The following is a 15,911-nucleotide window of genomic DNA, read 5'->3' as shown; positions in this document are numbered from 1 at the left end:
GGAAAGCTAATATTTAATTTCCTTATATAACTTTAGGTTTAACCAAAAAGAACAATTGACTCACAAATTCTAAAACAAAAACAAAAAACACAAATTCGAATAACAAATCCGAAAAACTAGAATCTATTGCCTCTTGTGTTTGGAATTCATACAAAGAAAAATAACTAGCATGATGTGGAAGAAAATTACTAGTTATACTTTCTCTTTGTATGCTAATGATCTCGAGATCTTCTGCCATATTCCTCGCCTCGCCTTGGACGTCGTGTGGGCGACGATCCTCCAAGATAAACACCACCCAAAGCCTTCTTCTTCTTCTTCAATATTCGGCCACCACCAACACAAAGAACAAAAGAGAGCAAGGGAAAAGAGAAGAGGAAAGGGGTCGGCCACAAGAAGAGTCTCCACCAAGAGAATAAGAATTATTATTACATGAGGTCTCCCCTCCCCTTCTTTTATATTACTTGCCCAAGGCAAATAAGGAAAGACTTTTTATAAAAATTAAAATCTTTCTCTTATTTTTCCTTTTTTCTTTTTATTTTTTCTTTTCTTTCCTCTTGATTGAATCAATCACCAAATCAATGATTGATTTAATCTTTGATTGGCCGGCCCCTTGCTTGGGCACCAAGCAAGGGTGGCCGACCACATCATCAAGGAGAGAAAAATAATTTTTATAAAATTTTATAAGAAGAAATTCTCTTATAAAATTTTACAAGCTCTTTTTCCTATTGTGAATGTTAAAAAAGGAAAGTTTTAAAAATTAAAACCAAGTTTTAAAAATTAAAACCAAGTTTTAAAATTTAAAACTTCTCTACTAAAATTTCCTTTTTTAACTATGGTTACAAAATTAAAAGATTTAAAATTTAAAATTTCTCTTCCTTTTTTCTAAAATCATGAGGATGGTTTAAAAAAAGGAAAGTTTTAAAAATTTTAAACTTTCTTTTAAACCATGTGGCCTATTTCAAATAAAGAAAGTTTTATATTTTAAAAACTCTCTTTTAAAACTTGTAGTTTTCTACAAAGAGAAGATTTTAAAAATTCAAAACACCCCCTTATATTTGAATTATTGTGACCGGCCCCTTTGCACAAAGCAAAGGTCGACCACCTTGAAGGAATTCATGGTCGGCCCTTGGCTTGGTCACCAAGCCTTGGGCCGACCCTTCTTGGACACCAAGATGGGCTTTCATTGGATGGACTTGAGACTTTAATGAAGCTACTACAGGGACCTAGAGGAGAAATTGGTTTTGGCCTTCCGATGAGCTTGAGTATCCCGTGTTCGCCCCGAACACACAACTCAAGTTCATCAATAATAACTCATTCCACTAGAGAGTTATTATTGCACTACCGCACCAATCCCAAATTACATTATGGGGTCCTTCATATATGAGTGTGTTAGTCTCCCCGTTTTTAAGATAATGAATGCCCACTAATTAAGTAAGTTATTGACAACTCACTTAATTAATATCTAGCTCCAAGAGTAGTATCACTCAACCTTATTGTCATGTCGGACTAAGTCCACCTGCAGGGTTTAACATGACAATCCTTATGAGCTCCTCTTGGGGACATTCTCAACTTAGATTACTAGGACACAGTTTCCTTCTATAATCAACAACACACACTATAAGTAATATCATTTCCCAACTTATCGGGTCTATTGATTTATCGAGCTAAATCTCACCCTTTGATAAGTTAAAGAAATAAATACTAAATATATATGCTTGTTATTATATTAGGATTAAGAGCACACACTTCCATAATAACTAAGATCTAGTTCTTTTATTAAGTCAGTATAAAAAGAACTTACCGAAAATGGTCCTACTCAATACACTTAGAGTGTACTAGTGTAATTTATTAGTCAAGATAAACTAATACCTAATTACACTACGACTATACTAATGGTTTGTTCCTTTCCATCTTAGTCGTAAGCAACTGTTTATAATTTATAAAGAACTGATAACATGATCTTCTGTGTGTGATACCACACACCATGTTATCTACAATATAAATTAATTGAACAACTACACTTAACAAATAAATGTAGATATTTGACCAATGTGATTCTTTTATTTCAAAAATAAATGTTTACAAAAGCTAGGCTTTTAGTATACAATCTAACAGACTTGCCTCTACTCCTGCTCCAATCTGACCATTTATAGGAAACTTGGTGATGCCATCTATGGCCCGAGCTGGAGCTAGGTGAGGGAAGACTCCAGTTATTTAAGAAGAAGAAACTACAGAGCCTTCCTCTATTCCAGTAGCCCTTGCCTCAAATACCCCCTCCAAGTCTTCCTCCTTCCCCGAGATGCCCCATATACCAGGGTTAGGTGACACTACTACGACTCCAGCTGGACCTTCTCTATCCCAACCATCTACCTCTGCGCATCCAAATCCTAGCGGGACCGATGTCGGGCCATCAACTCACCCTCCTTCAGGTGAGACCAGTGTTGGACCATCACACTCGCGGCGATCCCACCATCGCTCTCTTAGAATCATAAAGCCGTCAGAGTGGAGCATGCGTGATCAATCGGATGGTCCCACTAGCCGCCTCACACTGAGGGGTCAATTATCAACCTATTGGGAGGAGCATCTTCGCCAGATGCAAGCTCTCCCCGTACCCGCCCAATTAGATCGACTTTCCGAAGGATCTGTTGCGGTAGGTTCTTACTACCTTTTATTGCTTTCCTTTTTCCTTTATTTTAACTATTCGTTTTCCTGCCCAGGATTTTTCGAATCCATGGTGTTGAGTCGAACACTCTCCCTCCTTCATCAGTAGAATAAAGTTTTGAAGGATACGGTGGTTGACCTGGAATCTCAACTGTCTAATCCAGCCTCAGTCAGATACCAGCTAAGGGCGGAATTGTTAACTTAAAAAAAATGAAAGCTGCTCAGCAACAAGCTCTCAAGGAGGCCCAGCTGGAGACTAACCACCTCCGAGATGAAAAGAGCAAGCTTGAAGCTCTCCTACAAACATCTGAGGCAAAATGTCAAGAAGCTCAGTTTAATTTCTCTGAAGCCCTTGCTACTCTGGAAACTTATAAGGCAGGGGAGGCTGAGCGACTGCGAGCACACCGAGAAGAATATTTATGCTCTTCAGAGTTTGGTGTACAAGTGGGGGATCACTTTGTTATAGTAGTGGCTTATAGAGCAGTAGGAACGCTTAGACAACTCCATGAGGGAGGGTATCTATCCTCTGCTCCTCCCGAAGATTTCTTAGATCATCGTCGCATCCTTAGTGAGATGCCTGACGATGTATTTGAAGAATTTAAATGATTTTATTGTATTCTATTGCTTAAATGTTATATCTTTTCCTTAGTCGTGACTTAGGGGAGCCTGAGCTATTCAACCCGAGAGCGGGGATGTGCACCCAGGCATCCTGACCTGGCATTCCACGCCCGACCTGTCATATTTTCTTATCCTCACATTTTACAAATCATTAATCCTAGACCCGATAAGGTTGTAGGTAGTTAGCGCTCTAGGGACGACTCAGCGACCTAACCTGAGCATCCTGTAAATAATAGACACTCGAGGCTTACCGTTTGACAACTTTATATAGGTTGTCCCACTGAGGTAACAACTTGGTTACCTCTCCTATGGGCTTTGTCCGCTTCTAAACTAAATCTCCTTCTCCAAAGAATTGGCGCAGCACCCTTCTATCGTAGTTTTGGTGCATCCTTTGTCGATACATGATTAATTGGGTAGTCGTCCGCTCGCATATTTCGCTAATAAAATCCAGCTCTGATAGTCGCTGCTTGGTATTTCCTTCATCATATAGCATTCTTCTGACCGAGGGCACCTCAACCTTGATAGGTACCACAACCTCACTATCGTAGACCAGATGGAATGGGGTGAGCCCTATGCTCTCTCAAGGAGTTGTTCGGTAGGCCCAGAGGATACTGGGCAGTTCTTCCACCCAATCGCCCCCAACGTGATCCAATTTGACCTTCAGTTCTCGAACAATTTCTCTATTGGTGACCTTTGTCTGCCCGTGCTATGAGGAAAAGCTACGAATGTGAAGGCTTGAGTTATCCCAAACCCTTGACACTAGGCTTGGATCTTGCGAGCCTAAAATTGTCTTCCATTGTCAAAAACCAACTTGTGAGGAATCCCAAATCGACAGAGGATGTTCTTCCACAAGAATTGAATAACGACTCCCTCGATGATCCTGGCCAGGGCTTCTGCCTCCACCTATCTGGAGAAGTAATCCACTACTGCAAGTAAGAATCGCCTCTATCCTGGCGCCATGGGAAAATGTCCCACAATATCCATGCCCCATTGATCGAATGTGCAGGAAACTATTGAGGTTTTTAATATGTCGGTCGGGCGGTGGGTCAAATTCTGATATTTTTGGCAGGATAAGCAAGTGTTCACCAGTCGCTGTGCATCCTTCTGCAGAGTGGGCCAGAAATACCCGGCCAGCAACACTTTCCGGGCCAGCATCCTTCTCCTACATGGCTACCGCAACATCCTTGATGTATTTCCCATAGAGCATATTCTACCTCCTCCGCTCCTACGCATTTGAATAGTGGTCTAGAGAATGCTCGTGTGTATAGTTGATCTCCGATCAAGGTGTACATATGATCTCTTTTCCTGACCGGCCTAGCTTCCTCTAGATCAACCGACAAGACACTCCGCTGAAGATAACTGATCATCGGGGCCTTCCAGTCGATCATCTCTTCAATATTATTTTGCAAGTCTATTTGAGCTATTAAGAAGGTCTGAGCTATCGACCTGTCCAGCACCCAAGTGGTCAAAGAGCTGGCCATTTTAGTCAATTCATTGCCCCTTTGATTATCTACCCGGGGAATCTTAGTCACCATGACCTCCTTGAAGTCCTCCTTAATTTTCTCATACGCTTCTCGGTATACTTGCAACATATCACTATTGACCTCGAAGTTGCTTGCCACTTGCTGAGTTACAAGCTGAGAATTCGAATATACAATGACCCGGGCAGCCTCGACATGTCGAACTACTTGCAGCCCTGCCAATAGAGCCTTATATTCTTCTTCATTATTGGTGGCTTTGAAATTCAATCGGACAACCAACTGCAAGATATCCTCTTGAGGGGATATCAAAAGGATCCCCACTTCGCTTTCCTACTGGGTGGATGACCCGTCTACATAAACCTTCCAAATTTCTTCAGAATTTGCCTGATGAATCTTTGTCAGAAAATCAACCAGGGCTTGAGCTTTAATTACCTTGCGGGGTTAGTACTGTATGTCATACTCCCCTAGCTCGGTTGTCCATTTGATGAGTCATTCTGCCACCTCCACGTTAGTGAGAGCCTTACCCATGGTGATATTGGTCAGGACTATAACGGGATGCGCTAGGAAATAGTGTCTTAAGCAGCGAGCCATGAGCACCAATCCATTGACAAACTTTTCCAGGGTCGTGTATCGAGACTCGACCCCTTTCAATAAGGGGCTGAAAAAGTACATCGATCGTTGTACATCGTCTTGCTCATTTACTAACACCACCTCCACGGCCTCAGGGGTGGCTGATAGATAGACCCAGAGCGGTTCCCCCACCACGGGTTTAAACAGGGAAGGTAGAGCTTCCAAGTGCTTCTTTAAGTCTTCGAATGCCTGATTGCATTATTTATCCCACTGAAACTTGGCCGCTCTTCTGAGCACTTTGAAGAAGGGTAGCACTCGATCTGCCGATTGGGATATGAACCTGGACAGCGCAGTTATCCTGCCTACTAGCTTCTGGGCTTCCTTTAGGTTTTGAGGGGCCTTCATATCTCGAAGTGCTCGAACCTTCTCAGGGTTGGCTTCAATTCCTCGCTCAGTAACGAGATATCCCAAAAACTTTCCTCCCTGAGCCCCGAACCCCGAACAGACACCTCAATGGATTCAATTTCAATCTATATTGCCGCAATGTGCTGCAAGTCTCTTCAATGGCGGTAATCAGATTAACGGCTAGAGTGGACTTGATGAGTATGTCGTCCACATAAAACTCCACATTACGACCTATCCGCTCTCTGAAGATCTTATCTATCATTCTTTGATAGGTCGTCCCTGCATTCCTTAGTCCAAAGGGAATGACAGTATTGTTGGTTAGTCCTAGGAAAATCGTACCGGTTCCACTGTACAAAAATTTTGTACAAGTGTCGAACCTTTCCTTAAATAACCTATTGTGTTCTTTAGAAGTTAAATTGGGAATCGTAAACGGAACTTAACATTATTGATTCCAAATTTAACTTATCTGTTCTTAATAGTTTAGACTTGGATCGCAAGCGGAACTTAACACTATTGATCTAAATCCACCTACGTTATAAATTCAATTAAATATTAATTTCTAAAATTGGCTTCCAGGACTGCATGGCGAGGCACATGGCCTTCTTGGGTATGGAAGCATCCACCACCGCCTAGATAAAGCCTTTTAAGGAAAGCTAATATTTAATTTCCTTATATAACTCTAGGTTTAACAAAAAAGAACAATCGAATCACAAATTCGAAAAACAAAGAAAAACACAAACACGAATTACTAATTCAAAAAAAACTAGATCTAATGCCTCTTTTGTTTGGAATTCTTACAAAGAAAAATAACTAGTATGATGCGGAAGAAAAATACTAGTTATACCTTCTCTTTGTATGCTAATGGCCTCGAGATCTTCTGTCGTATTCCTCGTCTCGCCTTGGACGTCGTGTGGGCGACGATCCTCCAAGATGAACACCACCCAAAGCCTTCTTCTCCTTCTTCTAATTTTCGGCCACCACCACCACAAAAGAAAAGAGAGCAAAGGGAAAGGGAGAAGAGAGAGGGTCGGCCACACCAAGAGAGTCTCCACCAAGAGAATAATAATTGTTATCTCATGAGGCTTCCTCACCCCTTCTTTTATATTACTTGCTCAAGGCAAATAAGAGAAGAATTTTTACAAAAATTAAAATCTTCCTCTAGTTTTTCCTTTTCCCTTTTATTTTTCCTTTTCTTTCCTCTTGATTGAATCAATCACCAAATCATTGAATGATGATTTTATTTTTTATTTTTATTTGGCCGGCCACCTTGCTTGGGCACCAAGCAAGGGTGGTCGGGCCCCTTAAAGAGAAAGAAAATATTTTTTATAAAATTTTATAAAAGAAGAAAATCTCTTATAAAATTTTACAAGCTCTCTTTCTAAAAGTGGATGTTAAAAAAGAAAAGTTTTAAAAATTAAAATCATGTTTTAAAATTTAAGACTTCTCTTCAAAAAATTTCTTTTTTAACATGAATAGAAAATTTTAATTTTTAAAACTTCTCTTCCTTTTTTTTCTAAAACCATGAGGATGGTTAAAAAAGGAAAGCTTTAAAACTTTTAAAACTCTCTATTAAACCATGTGACCTAATTCAAATAAGGAAAGTTTTATATTTTAAAAACTCTCTTTTAAAACTTATAGTTTTCTACAAAGAGAAGATTTTAAAAATTCAAAAGACCCCTCCTATTTGAACTAATCATGGTCGACCCCTACTTGCTTGGTCACCAAGCAATATGGTCGGCCCCCATAGAAGACGATGTGGTTGTCCCTTGCTTGGTCACCAAGCATTGGACTGGCCCCCTTCTTGGACACCAAGATGGGCTTATATTTGGATGGACTTGAGGCTTTAATGAGGTTACGACAAGGACCTAGAGGAGAAATTGGTTTTAGCCTTCCGATGAGCTTGAGTATCTCATGTTCGCCCCGAACACACAACTCAAGTTCATCAACAATAACTCATTCCACTAGAGAGTTATTGTTGCACTACCGTACCAATCCCAAATTACATTTATGGGCTCCTTCTTATCATGAGTGTGTTAGTCTCCCTATGTTTAAGATAACGAATGTCCACTAATTAAGTAAGTTACTGACAACTCACTTAATTAATATCTAGCTCCAAGAGTAGTACCACTCAACTTCATTGTCATGTCAGACTAAGTCCACCTGCAGGGTTTAACATGGCAATCCTTATTAGCTCCTCTTGGGGATATTCTCAACCTAGATAACTAGGGCATAGTTTCCTTCTATAATCAACAACACACACTATAAGTAATATCATTTCCCAACTTATTGGGCCTATTAATTTATTAAGCTAATCTCACCGTTTGATAAGTTAAAGAAATAAATACTAAATATATGTGCTTGTTATTATATTAGGATTAAGAGTACACACTTCCATAATAACTAAGGTCTAGTTCTTTTATTATGTCAGTATAAAAAGAACTTATCTAAAATGGTCCTACTCAATACACTTAGAGTATACTAGTGTAATTTATTAGTCAAGATAAACTAATACCTAATTACACTACGACTATACTAATGGTTTGTTCCTTTCCATCTTAGTCGTGAGCAACTGTTTATAATTTATAAAGAGCTGATAACATGATCTTCTGTGTGTGACACCACACACCATGTTATCTATTTTATAAATTAATTGAACAACTATATTCAACAAATAAATATAGACATTTGACCAATGTGATTCTTTTATTTAAAAAATAGATGTTTACAAAAGCTAGGCTTTTAGTATACACTCTAACAAGTATAACAAAAGGTACCATCAGCCGTAATGAAACTAACCATTTCTTGATCTTCTTGTGCCAGAGGGATTTGATGATAACCTTGATAGGCGTCAAGTATACAAATCCTTTTGAAACCCGAGGTCGAGTCCATCATTTGATCGATCCTGGGTAGCGGGTAACAGTCCTTGGGGCTAGTGCGGTTGAGGTCACGAAAGTCGATGCAGGCCCTCCACTTATTATTGGGCTTAGAAACCAGGACCACATTAGAGAGCCAGGACGGGAACTGTACTTCTCTAACATAACCTGCCTTCTTGAGCTGATCCACCTCAGCTCGGCTGAGAAATTCCTCTTCTTTAGCTTAGCCGGCCGGGAGTCAGGCAGAAGGTGCAATTTGTACTCAGCTACCTTGGGCTTAACCCCGGGTAGCTCTTCAGGGGACCAAGCGAAAACATCCTTATTGCAAGTTAAGAACTGGACCAAGTCCGTCTTGACCTCCATGGGCAAGTCGCTGGATATGCGGGTGAGGCTTTCAGGGCGTTCAGGATATAGCTGAACCTCCTCCCAAAGGATGAGCTCCTCTGCTATAGGCAAAGACTCCTCTTGGGTGACGTGGATCCTGCCATCCTGAGTTCTTTGGGCCTTATGAGCCTCCACCTTCACCATGTCTATATAGCATCTACGAGAGACCAATTGCTCTCCCTTGACTTCCCCGACCTGGTCTCACATGGGAAACTTAATCTTTTGGTGGAAAGTGGATATTTCTGCTCGAAACTCATGCAGTGCCGGTCTTCCCAAGATGACGTTGTATGAAGAAGATGAATCCATGACAATGAAGGTGCTCCTCCATATCCACACCAGAGGTTCACTACCCAAAGATATGACCAACTTGATCTAGCCCATGGGTTGTATCTCATTGTCGACGAAGCCATACAATGAAGTAGTCACGGGTTGGAGCTCACTGGCCTCTATCTGCATGCTCTCAAATGCACTTTTGAACAGTACGTTAACAGAGCTCTTTCGGTGTCCACGAAAACTCTAGCTACACGGTTGTTAGCGATGACTGCCTTGATTATCAGGGCATCGCCATGTGGGAGCTCCAGTCCTTCCAGGTCTTCAGGCCCAAAGCTAATCATGGGCCCTGCGGCTTGCTCCCGGCTGCATCTGACAGCATGTATCTCCAAACGTCGTTCATGAGACTTCCTGGCCCGGGCAGAATCTCTATCTGTGGGTCCTCCTGAGATCATGCCTATCTCGCGAGTGACCACATTTCCCCGGTTCTCCTCTTCCCTGGCTTCTCCAGGCTCCTGGTTGCGGCTAGGCTGCTGATTCCCTTGTTTAGCGTTGTCGGGCTGAGGTCTACTAGGTTTACCTACACCTGCCTTGACCTATTGACTGGCCAATATCGTTTGTTGAGTCCTGGGCGTGATCTCAGGCGGAGGTAAGCCCAGCTCAGCTGCACGTCGAGAGTCTTGAGCGAACTTGAAGCAATCACCTATGGCATGGTTGTGAGACCGATGGTAAGTGTAGTTTTGCGGTCCCCATGGCCCAGGCCTTGGGGCTTGAACAGCTGCCACATGTGGAATTGGTTGGGGATCCTGACCGTGTTGGCGCTACTCGGAATTCCGTTATGTTTCCCCTGTATAAAAATTTGTAAAAGCACAGAACTTTTCCTAGCAACCCATGTGTTTTTCAGAAGTTAAACTTGGATTATAAACGAAACTTAACATTATTAATCCAAGTTCAACCCATGTGTTCATCAGAAGTTAAATCATATTACAGAAGTTGATTAAATATCTATTTCAAGGATTGGCTTCCAGGTCATTGGCAAGACACTTGACCTTCTTGGGTATGAGATCATCCACCACTTCCTTGTCAAAGTCTTTCAAAGAAATTGAATATTTAAACTCCTTACAATAAACCCTAGGTTAAACTACAGAGACCTCAATCAAAGCACAAAATCGCTAGCCTCTTGTGTTGGTACTTCGGGATCCATACAAAGGAAAAATAAACTAGTACACAGCGGAAACAATTAACTAGTTATACCTTTCTTTGTAGCTTAAAGACCTCTTGATCTTCTGCTATATTCCTCTCCTCCTCTTGGACGTCGTGTGGGCGACGATCTACCAAGACACAAAAACCACCCAAGTCCTTCTTTCTTCCAAGACTTTCGGCCACCAAGGGATCAAAGCTAGGAACACCACCTCTTGTTCTTCTTTCTTCCTTGCAACCCGCCGACCACAAGATGGTTGAAGTCTCTTGATGCCGCCGACCTTAGGTGAGAAAGCAAGGGGAGAATAAGAATATGAGGGGGTCGGCCACAAGGAGAATAAAAGAGGAATAGAAATTGTGTAGATGATTATTACCTCTAAGGCATCATCTATCCTCTTTTATAATCCTTGGTAATGGCTAAAAAGGAAAGATTTTAACAACAATTAAAATCTCTCTTTTAAATTTCCTATTGTGGATGGCTACAAAAGAAAAGTTTTAAAATTAAAAATTATTCTTTTAAACATTGTAGATGGCTACAAAAAGGAAAGATATTTAAAATTAAAGCCTCTTTTTTAAATCATGGTTACAAAAAAGTAAAGTTTTAACAAAAATAAAATCTCTCTTTTAAACCATTGTAGATGACTACAAAAGGAAAGATTTTTAAAAATTTAAAACTCTCTTTTAAAACCATGTGGATGACTTCAAAAAAGGAAAGTTTTTAAAATTTAAAATCACTCTTTTAAAACGTTGTAGATGGCTACAAAAAGAAAGATTTAAAAAATTAAAAACTCACTTTTAAACCCATCTTGGCCGGCCCCTTGCTTGGGCACCAAGCAAGGATGTGGCCGGCTATAAGGATGACTTGGGTGGATGCAAGACTTTATACATAGAGGCTACAATAGGGACCTAGAGGAGGAATTGGTTTTGGCCTCCTGATGAGCTTGAGCTTCCTATGTTCGACCCGAACACCCAACTCAAGTTCATCAATAATAACTCAAGTTATTATTGAACTACCGCACCAATCTCATATTACATTACGGGCTCCTTCTTATCATGAGTGTGTTAATATCCCTATGTTTAAGATATCGAATGTCCATTAATTAAATGAGTTATTGACAACTCATTTAATTAACATCTAACTCCAAGAGTAGTACTACTCAATTTCATTATCATGTCGGAACTAAGTCCACCTGCAGGGTTTACATGACAATCCTTATGAGTTACTCAAGGGGGCATCATCATCCTAATAAATAGGACATAGTTTCCTTCTATAATCAACAACACACCATATAAATAATATTATTTCCCAACTTATCGGGCCTATTGATTTAACCAATAAATCTCACCCTTTGATAAATTAAAAAAATAAATACTAAGTACATGTGCTTGTTATTATATTGGGATTAAGACACTACAACAAAAATGTTAAAAGACAACACCCCTACGACAACGATTTTAAGAGAAAGTGTTGCGTATTTGCTCAAAGACAACGGTTTTTGCCAAAATCGTTGTCTTTGAACTCCCCATTTAATATAAAAGACAACGGTTTTATAAAAACTGTTGTCATTGAGCAAAACAACAACACTTTTTACAACGGTTTTATAAACCGTTGTCTTTAAGCGCGTTTTTAGGGGCTACGACAACAGTTTTGATAAAACTGTTGTCTTTGACTTTATTTGTTTCGTCATTCCCCCCCTGCAATTTTGCTTTCCCTCTCTCCGAAAATCTTTTTAACGCCGTGTTTTCCCCTTCGCATTCTCGAACCCTAAGCAATTTTTCATTCCCTCTCCCTTTCCCATCCCCCCACTTCGCTCTCTCTCTCTGTTCCCTGGTGTGATGTGGACTGTAGTGTGAGAGCTGGAACCCTTGCTCGCTGCCTGTCTAGCGATCTCAAGGTCTAAACTTGTCGCAAGGTGTGGTTTTGCTCGCGTTTTGCTCCCATTTTTTTTGTCTTGTTTCTTGGGTTTCATCTTAGTTCTGCTAATGTCTGGTCTGGGAGGGCTAGATCTGCATTCCTTGTGCTTCGATGTTCATGATCCGGGCGTGCAACATTCTTTTCCGGCGTGATTTGTGTTATTTTGGGGCTTGCGACTCGTCTGTCGTCGAAAGATGGTATTTTTATGTATTTGGGGTTGATTTATCAGTGCTCTTTGTCTTTTCTCCATTTCTTTAGTTTCTCTTGGATTGATGAGATTTTTGGGGTTCCTTTAAAGAGAAAAGACACATTTTGCTCAACGATCTAACGTCCCAGACCAGGTTGTATCTATCCTTTGCGTGGTAAAAGTTCCATGATCTGCTGATCCTACGAAGGGACATTGTTTCTTGATACCTCTCGTACTACTTTCAGAATAATGTTACGATTTCTAATATCTTTATACCATTTTTGTTTCATGTTGATGCGTTGTTTGAGTTAAAATCTCTATCTATTCGAGATGTATGAGATGCATAGCAGTTTTAGTCCATTTCCACCGGAAATGCTTGCAAAATTTGCTTGTAAATTTTTGTTCAGGGAGTCTGGCTACATGGATCAAAACTCTATAAAAAGCTATATCTGTATTAATGTTCTATTTTGATTCTTGGTACTTCCTATAAAGGACGCATTTGGTTCATTTTGTTGCTATACTCTCAAATGCTCTATTCTCAACATTCAAGCCAACTTTCAAACATTCTTATTTTTGGTTGTGTGTAGTTTTCATTTTGAACACAAACTATCTCACAGAAAGCATGCCTTTTCTCTCATACTTGCTTTTCATTTCGTTCCAGTACATTCATCTCAAACAGACTGATAGACTATTTCATATCCACCAGGTACTGCTTATTTATTTATACTGGCTATATCTTCATTTTGTTTGTTTATTTATTTATTTTAAGCCTCGTGTACTGCTTATCATGTGTTCATATATTTGTGTCATTTTATTTTACAAGCTCTATGGTTTCTGAGCGCTATGGAGAGAATGATTTTAAGTAGGTTTTTGTTTAGAAGGTAGGAAATGGTGAGTTTCTCTTATTCAACTATTTTCTAATATTCCACAAGTCTAGTTCTAAATAGTAAACATATTTGCTTCTGTTCTCTACTGCTTATTGAAATTTAGTTGTAAATGTATTGATAGATATGCAGCTATACAAGCTAATGTAATGTGTATTTGCTGGAAGTAATATCGATATAAAAGAAAATTCTGTTATATTTTGCAAGAATCTCCTATTTATCTTACTATGCTCTTCCGCTTTCTCTCAGCATTCCTCTTGTCTTCTCTCTTCTCCTCCGCTTTCCATCATCTTACTTGATTGCTTTGGTATACTTTTCCTTCCTCAGGCCCCTTGTCTCCCTAATTATTCTCACCTTCTTTCTAGTTCCTTGACTTCTTGTTCTTTCTTTCCTACGTACCCTCTTCTCCCTCTTCTCTTTGTAACCACTGACATTTACCCTTCATCTCTTATAAAGCTTGACATTTACCATGAGTAGGGTTGAGCACAGTTCTATTTTCAGTTTGTAAATTTTCAAACCAAAACTAGATCAAACAAAATTACTAAGATTTTTGAACTGAACTGAAAGTTTCATTTTGGTTTAGTTTAGACCAACTAATAAGTAAATATATCTTTTATATATATATATATATATATATATATATATATATATATACACAATAGAGCACCCATATGTGAATACATATGCATGTGTGTGTATATGGACTATGGAGTTATTCCTAAATACATATAATGTGATTGTGAGGCTACTGAGTAAAGAAGGGTGAAAAGGATTGATTTAGGAATACATGACTATGTTTTTTGGTTTTTGAATAGTAGTTATGATGTAAATTAATGGTATATTGGGCTATACTTGGTTCTTTCACTCTGCTGGCTTGGGCAATGGAATCATAGATACTAGCCAATGCATATAGTCCTTCGTATTCAAAATTTGGCCTGATGGAGGGCCTGTAAGATGTTTGAAGTTTTGGTTTCTTTGCATCTTGTCTCATGTTTGTGATAGACTAGCCCTGAAAATTGTGTTTCTAGCTCTTGTGTATTTTTGCTAGCTTACAAATCTGACAATTTTCATAGTTGCATCATTTTCTGTTTATTTCATGTTTTTGACCGTTACTCTAAATAGCAATTACAGAAGACTTCTCTTGTCCTTTTTGTTTAGTGAAGTGTGCGAGCTTTAAGGTAATGTACATGATGCTTCTGCTTCTGCATTGTTTTTACTACTTTTGTAGCAAATGTGATTACGCTCACCCTAGGCACCCTTCACAACTCGTCTCCAAGTTTGGTGAAGGGTGATAAATTACGAGTCAGCTTATAGCCGACTGCCAAGTTAGTTAGGGGGTGGGAGGTGTTGTTTATACTACTTGCTTTCATATGTGGTGGTGTTTTCTGCAGGGTCTCAGATACCACTTGAACTCTTCTCATGACCTATTCAATTTTAAGTTTTGGGCTCGTAAGCTTTTGGAATTCTTTTTTGTATATATGTGTTGTGTCAAGCATAACATGTATTGTTTGGCTAATCTTTCCTCATGTAACTGAAGAGTATCAAGCTGTAAATGTTTCTGTGAGAACTGATGTATGGAGTTTTGAGGTTAGATTCCATTATCCATACCTTTTCTTGAAGTTATGTGATTATACTTCTATTAAAATCATTGGTGCTGATTAGCCTGCTTATTATGAAAATGCTAAGTAGAACTTACTGTGATAAAAATTTATCTCCTGATAAAACTTGCTGCATCGTATAATTGTAGGTAAGTATGGAAATGAACAGGCAGAAAGGTCTTTAGACCTATTCTGACTCATCAGACATTGAGTTATTCGTGGTAGAGAAGGTAGAGAAGGCTGGCTTAAATATAATAAAGCTACTTTACTAGTTCAAAGATGACTGGTCTGATAGAATAAATCAATTCAAGATCTAAGTTACAATATTTATTAATTTCTACTAGGTATTAAGTATGTTATCTTGCTAATTGAACATTTTGTGAATTTAGTTATAGGTATTGTCGTGGTATCCTTATAATTTTATTTTTGTTTTGTCAATTAAACTTTGCCTCCGGGAAATAAGCTCGTCGTATAGTGATTAAATTCGGCTGACTTAGTAGATGGAGTTTGTAGCATGTTGACTGGAATTATGAGCATGTTTTATTTTTGTATTAAGTATTTCTGATAGATGGAGTTTGTAGCAGTGTGACTGGAATAAGCTCATCGTATAGTGATTTTGTGTAGATTTTTCTCTTCTGTTTTGTAGACATTAAGTGTTGTCATGGAATTCTAGAAATCCTTCTCTCATGTCCAGATATTAGAGCTATGCGAAATGTTTATTCTATAGTTATAGTTCAAGCAGTACTTACTACAATTCTCTTTTTTCTTATATTTTATATTTTTCTTTGATAAGTTTTGTTTAATTTTTCTCTTGCAGGTATGTAACTCGGGCAATTCATGAGGCTTGAGATTTTGGATGCAAGGA

The sequence above is a fragment of the Zingiber officinale genome, chromosome 2B (genome assembly GCF_018446385.1).
Source record: "Zingiber officinale cultivar Zhangliang chromosome 2B, Zo_v1.1, whole genome shotgun sequence".
Taxonomy (NCBI): Eukaryota; Viridiplantae; Streptophyta; class Magnoliopsida; order Zingiberales; family Zingiberaceae; genus Zingiber; species Zingiber officinale.
The sequence above is the reverse complement of the archived record's forward strand: the minus strand, read 5'-3'. Positions refer to the sequence as shown.